Source organism: Salvelinus sp. IW2-2015, unplaced genomic scaffold (assembly GCF_002910315.2).
Source record: "Salvelinus sp. IW2-2015 unplaced genomic scaffold, ASM291031v2 Un_scaffold2049, whole genome shotgun sequence".
NCBI lineage: Eukaryota > Metazoa > Chordata > Actinopteri > Salmoniformes > Salmonidae > Salvelinus > Salvelinus sp. IW2-2015.
The window spans coordinates 99,992-107,052 of record NW_019943393.1 but is presented as its reverse complement, the minus strand read 5'-3'; the positions used below and the strand labels follow the sequence as shown (position 1 = coordinate 107,052).

The following is a 7,061-nucleotide window of genomic DNA, read 5'->3' as shown; positions in this document are numbered from 1 at the left end:
CAGAAAACTTTGACTTGATAGTATTATATATGTCCCAAATATCCAGGACTTTAGGCTACAGGAGCATGTAAAAACTTTTACATATAGTTTATTAATGATGTACCAATATCCAGTGCTTTAGGATTACAGGAGGCTGTAAACTTATATAGTTACTGTTAATGACTGTCGATATCCAGGGCTTTAGAATCAGAAGGCGAAAACTTTACTCTAGTAATGTTAATGATGTGCATCAGGCTAGTAGAAGAAGCTTATACATCTTATGTATGCAAATATGATTTAGATACAGGAGGCTGTAAACTTTACTATGTTTAATTTAATTGATGTCCAATACGTCCGGACTGTTAGATTCAGAGGCTGTAAACTTACTATAGTATTATGTAATGATGTGTCCCCAGATATCCAGGACTTTAGGATACCGGGAGTGCTGTTAAAAAAACTTTACTATAGTATTATTAATGGATGTCCAATGATCCAGGATACGAATACAGGAGGCTGTAAACTTTACTATAGGTACATTAATGATTGTCAAATCCAGGACTTTAGGATACAGGAGGTGTAAATTTACTAGTTATGATGTCGAATATCGATTTGATACTGGATGATACATCTGATTCCAATAAGTCATCGGACTTTAAATATGAGGCTGTAAACTTTCTATATACTTTTAATGATTCCCAATATCCAGACTTGTAGAACACTGAGGAGCTCTCATGTATATAATGATTCATTCGGACTATCAGCTTGAGTTACTATGTTTGAAATGATGTCCCAATATCGCAGGACTTTAGGATACAGGAGGTCTGTAAACTTACTATAGTATATTAATGATGTCCAATATCAGTACTTTAGGATACAGAGGCTGTAAACTTTATGATTTTAATATGTCATTAGATTTTAGATACGAAGCTGAATTTCTCATCTAAATATGTCCAGCAGGACTTTAGGAACCAGGAAGGCGTGAAAACTTTTCACGTTAAGTATTATTAATATGTCCTCAATAGTCCAGACTTTCTAGGAACTAGGAGTGTTAACTAATACATCATATAATTTATTAAAGTAAACAAATGTCCCAATAGTCTCAGGATCTTTAGGATACGGGCTTGATAACACAATTTACTACAAGTACTATTAATGTAGAATCGTCTCCGCACACTAGCCAGTGAACTTATCGGGAATACAGAAGGCCAGAAAAATAGATAGAAACTTACGGTTATAGTATTATTTAAATATGTCGCCATATCGGCTACTTAAATATGTTACAACTGGTGACAAAAGAAAGACGAGTCATCACAGAGAAAAGTTGGCTCTAGTCGAGACAAATTTTGTACGGGTTGACTTATAGCAGCTCTGTAATAGTAGTGGCGTAAACGATTTTAACAAAAGTAGCCAGCGGGTTTACAGACACTATCAAGCACACACCTGCTCCAAGTTTGTCAACAGAACAACCTGTCTGAACCCACAAGTTACATTATAATCACGGTGTCAGAGCGACTATTTTAGGTGGGGATTGCTTGGTGGAGAAAACATCATACGGTATTTTTACAAATTCAATAGCATATGCGGCCTCCTGTATCCTAAAGTCCTGGATATTGGGACATCATTAATAATACTATAGTAAAGTTTTCTGCCTCCTGTATTCTAAAGTCCTTAAGAAGACTGCTGACTTGTGGTTGACTTAGCTAAAGGCCTTTGATGTGTCTTTTACGTTGCTTTTACAGTACAGGTATGTTGTTCATGTCTGTTCTTCCTCCTCCCCTGTGTCACTAGCCTGGCTCGAACAAGGCAGAGAAGTTTGACTATGTAAGTACTATACTGTACATGTCATTCCATTCATGTCACCTGACATTGACACATATACAATACCGTTTAGTAGAATACACAGTACAAGCTTGACACAATACCACGCCACACCACGCCAGCAATTCTCTTGTGTCTGCCGTGGAAGAATAACTATATATCAGTCATCCTTTCTCCTCAGGTGATGGATTTTATCAAGAAGATGGCTGGTCAAGAGTACGTGGGGTTCAGCAATGCCACGTGAGTTTTCGCTAATGTCTTAATTTGCCAGAAAAAAAMCCATTTCTAAAACAGTTTCCCTTTGTTGCATTACTGATGTGATGTTGTCATGGACTCTTTTGGTCTCTGTGTCTCTCAGGTTCCAGTCTGAAAAAGAAACAGGCGACAGAAATTTTGCGATTGGATACTACCTCAAAGAAAAGAAGGTCAGTGAGGTAGAGAGTGTGGAGCTTGTTTTATAGCTTTGAACGAAAATTWAAAAAAAACAAAGGGAACATGTACAGTGGATTTGGAAAGTATTCAGACCCCTTGACTTTTYCCACATTTTGTTACTGTAATGGAGTGAGAGGGTTGGGTGTGTGAAGGCCGGTATCATCCTGGTTGTTGACTACATCAGCCTAATTACACACATCTGAATCTAATTAGCTTGGTCAGTGGCTGTTTTAACCTGGCTTTGGCACGTATACTCCGCGATACGTCACGCCTAAGAACAGCCTTTTGCCGCCATATACCACACCTTATTGGGCCTTATTGCTTTTATAAACTGGTTTCCATCTSCAGTGTTTTCCACTGTGGGGAAGAAATGATATTATAAACTGGTTTTCCTATCTTGCAGGTGGTTTTCATCCTGTGGGTGACAGAACATGTTAGAAATACTGGTTTCGCATGCTGCAGTGTTGTTCCACCGTGGGGCAGAGAATTAATGTTTAACAGAACTGGTTTTCGCATCTGCGAGTGTTTTGCCACCCTGTGGGGCAGAAATTATCATATTATAACTGGTTCCCATTTGCACGTTTTTTCCGACCGTGGGGCTGAGAAGATTATATTTATAAACTGGTTTCCATCTGCATGTGTTTTCCCACTGTGGGGCAGGAAATTATTTATATTATATCAAGCTGTTTTCGCATTTTGCTAGTGTTGTTGCCAGCCCGTGGGGCAAGAAATTATTACTATAAAGCTGTTTTCCATCTGCCAGTGTTTTCCCGCGTGGGGCAGTATATGCTTGATGGCACTGACGAACTTCTAGCTTCCAGGTAAGATGATACTCTGCCTCGCAACGATCAGCTTTTACGCCACACACTGTGAACTGTGATGCTCAACGTATAGTGTTGAAAATATAGTTTTCGTACTAATGCTCGATGATGATTTATTAGCTGAAGTTGGTATAGACGTCATCAACTCTTATTACCAGTTTATGGTTGAGGAAGTCTCAGCAGGAGTCACACGGAGTCACAGACACGGAGTCCACAGGCAACGGTCGACGAGTGCACGAGTCACAGGCACCGAGTCACACGGCACGGAGTCACAGGCCACGGAGTCACAGGACCGAGTCACAGACACGGAGTCACAGACCACCTGAGCCACAGACCACGGTAGACACTCTCTCTATGTTTGAGTAAATAAATGATTTCCTTTCAGCTGTGTTCCATAGAGGTGACCTGTGAGTCTGGGAGTTGTGCTGGCCCGCCACGCTGCCACCATGGGGGCATCTGCCATCACAGGCGAGCGGGTGCTGAGTGCCGAGGCCGTACGGAATACCCTGAGTCTCATGCACTCCTGCGGCATGTACGACTTCTTCTGGGCAGATGGCATTCCATGTAAGTAAACTGTAGTCATAATAGTAGTATATTAGGTAGTTTAGTACAGTAGTCATATAGTAGTTGTATACAGGTAGTCATATAGTAAGGTTATACAGTAGTCAATATAGTAGGTTATACAGTGTAGTTATACGTAGGTAGTGTTTTATACTAGTAGTGCTATATAGTAATAGTCAGTTATTAGTAGTTTATATAGTATAGTGTATATAGTAGTTTATAGTGTAGTTTCGTGTTATACATGTAAAGTCATATTGTAGTTATATAGTAGTCCATATAGTCAGTTTATATAGGTAGTCATATAGTAGTTATATATGTAGTTATATCAGTAGTTTATATAGAGTTATATCAGTAGTTATAATAGTAAGTTATATAGTAGTTTATATAGTTAGGTTAGTAACAAGTAATAGTCCATGATATAGTAGTTTTATAGTAGTCATAGTATGTAGTTCATATAGTAGTTATACAGGTAGTGCCATATAGTAGTTAATAACAGTAGTCGTGGCATATAGTAGTTACTAGTAGTCATATAGTAGTTGATTATAGTTAGTTATTACAGTAGTTATTAGTAAGTCATCAGTAGTATTATATAGTAGTCCATATAGGAGTGATACGTCTAGCTTAACTAGTGTTATATAGTAGTAGTATATAGTATATTATACAGTAGTTGTCATATAGTAGTCTTAGTGATTCGTGTCATACTTAGTAGTTATATAGTAGTTATATATTATAAGTAACAGTATAATAGTTAGTTATTAAGTAGGTTTATATAGTATAAGTTATAGATCAGTAGTGTTAATAGTAAGTCATATAGTAGTGCCTATAAAACTAGTCTATTTGTAGTTATATAAGTAGTTATGAGCAGTAAGTTAGTACAGTAGTTAATTATAGTCGTTATTGAGTAGAGCTGCATATAGTTGGTTATATAAGTAAGTTATACAGTTAGTCTCAATATAAGTGATAGTTATATATAGTTTAGTGCATATAGTAGTTATACAGTAGTTATACAGTAGTCAAATAGTAGTTATATAGTAGTTATATAGTAGTTATACAGTAGATATACAGTAGTTATATAGTAGTTATACAGTAGTTATATAGTAGTTATACAGTAGTGAAAGGTATGCTACTACCTATGTATATGAATGTAAAGTATTTAAACATATACTGTACATGTTTTGCATTCTTTGTTATGTGTCTTGAATGTAGCAATCCATCACCACATTAAGTTCCCTCTCAGGAAATAAAAGATATTTGAATTTCATTAAATTCATTGTGTAGTAGCTTAAACTTTAAAAAATGCCATGTATTTATAGTCTTGGTAACGTATAGTTTTGTTAACGTAAACTTTTTAAACATGTGTTGGTCAAATTAAGGCCACCTTTAAAAAATATATATGTTTTTGTTGGAGGCTTCAACTGACAGTTTTATCATAACTCTGTATGGTTGTTTSTCAGGTGGGCTTGCCTGCTAAGTCTGGGGTGTCTGGAGCAGTTCTGTTGGTGGTCCCCAACGTCATGGGAGTGATGTGTTGGTCTCCTCCGTTAGACAAGGTTGGAAACAGTGTCCGGGGAATACACTTCTGCCAGGTAACATTTACTAGCTTTATTTCCAGGTGTTATAAATGACTGAATTGCGTGTACAGAGTGAGAAATGCTTAGGTACTCCCTATGTACAGGTTACGAATGTGTTATAAAGTCTGTATGTAGGTACCCTTCAATAGTGTTACCACATACGTAATGTTTCTGCCTSCCGATGCTGTACCGGAGACTGAACTGTCTTTTTGACACGCTTTGGTTTTCAGGAGCTGGTGTCTTCGTTTAACTTCCACAACTATGACAACCTAAGACACTTTGTCAAGAAGCAGGACCCTCGAAGGCAGGACGGGGAAGATAGGGTAAGGGATTTTGTGACTTAAGAGAGTTATAAGGTAAACACAACAACAATTTAACATATTTGCTAAAACATAAAGTGAGGTTTAAGTTTGCTTTTGTTATGATGATGAAAAGTGATCAGATGAATTGCAATTAATTGCAAAGTCCTCTCCATGCCAAATGAACTGAATCCCCAAAAACATTTCCACTGCATTTCAGCCTCTGCCACAAAAGACCAGCTGACATCATGTCATGATTCTCTCGTTAACACAGGTGTGAGTGTTGACGAGGACAAGCTGGAGATCACGCTGTCAGTGCTGATTGAGTTCGAATAACAGACTGGAACGCTTCAAAAGAGGGTGGTGCTTGGAATCATTGTTCTTCCTCTGTCAACCATGGTTACCTACAAGGAAACATGTGCTTGTCCCTCATTGCTTTGCACAAAAAGGGCTTCACAGGCAAGGATATTGCTGACATAAGATTGCACCTAAAATCACCATTAATCGGATCATCAAGAACTTCAAGGAGAGCAGTTCAAATTGTTGTGAAGAAGGCAGTGTAGCCTAGTGGTTAGAGCGTGGACAGTAACGAAAGGTTGCAAGTTCAAATCCCCGAGCCGACAAGTACAAATCTGTCGTTTTGCCCCTGAAACAGGCAGCTAACCCACTGTTCCTAGGCCGTCATTGAAAATAAGAATTTGTTCTTAACTGACTTGCCTATGTTAAATAAAGGTTAAAAAAGAAAAAGGTTTCCGGGTGCCCAAGAAAGTCCACAAGCGCCAGGACCGTCTCCTAAAAGTTGATTCAGCTGCGGGCAATCGGGGCACCAACACCAGTACCAGAGCCTTGGCTCAGGAATGGCAGCAGGCAGGTTGTGAGTGCATCTGCACCACCAGTGAGACTTTTGGAGATGGCCTGGTGTCAAGAGGCAGCAAAGAGGCCACTCTCTCCAAGGAAAAACATCAGGGACAAGACTGAAAATTCTGGCAAAAGTCACAGAGATTGGACTGCTGAGGACTGGGGATAAAGTCATTTTCTCTGGATGAGATCCCCTTCCGATTGCCTTGAGCTCCGAAAAACAAAGCTTGTCTCGAGAGAAGACAAGGTGACGCGCTACTCAGTCCTTGTGTTCATGCCAAACAGTAAAGCAAACCCTGAGACATTCATGTGTGGGCGTTGCTTCTCAGCCAGGGAGTGGGGCTCACTCACAATTTTGCACACACACACACACGCCATGAATACAAAGAATGGTACAAACAACAATCTTTCTGAGACAACTTCTCCCAACCATCCAGGAACAGTTTAGTTGGCGAACAATGCGTTTTCCAGCAGAATGGAGCACCTTGCCAATAAGGCAAAAGTGATAACTAAGTGCCTCGGGGACAAAAACATTGGATATTTTGGGTCATGGCAGGAAACTCCCCAGACCCTCTAATCCCCATAGTGAGAAACTTGGTGGGTCAATCCTCAACGAGCGCGGGTGGACAAAAAATTAATAATCAACTCGAACAAACTCCAAGCATTGATTATGCATAGAATGGGGCTGTCACATCATATCAGGATGTGCCCCAAGTTCAATT

General features: G+C 39.1%; 1 pseudogene; it reads left to right on the top strand.

Annotated features, from left to right (window-relative positions):
* LOC112072809 (glutaminase kidney isoform, mitochondrial-like) overlaps positions 1-5,526 on the top strand; it is a 25,680-nt pseudogene extending 20,154 nt beyond the window's left edge.
* Positions 5,527-7,061: the final 1,535 nt, after the last annotated feature.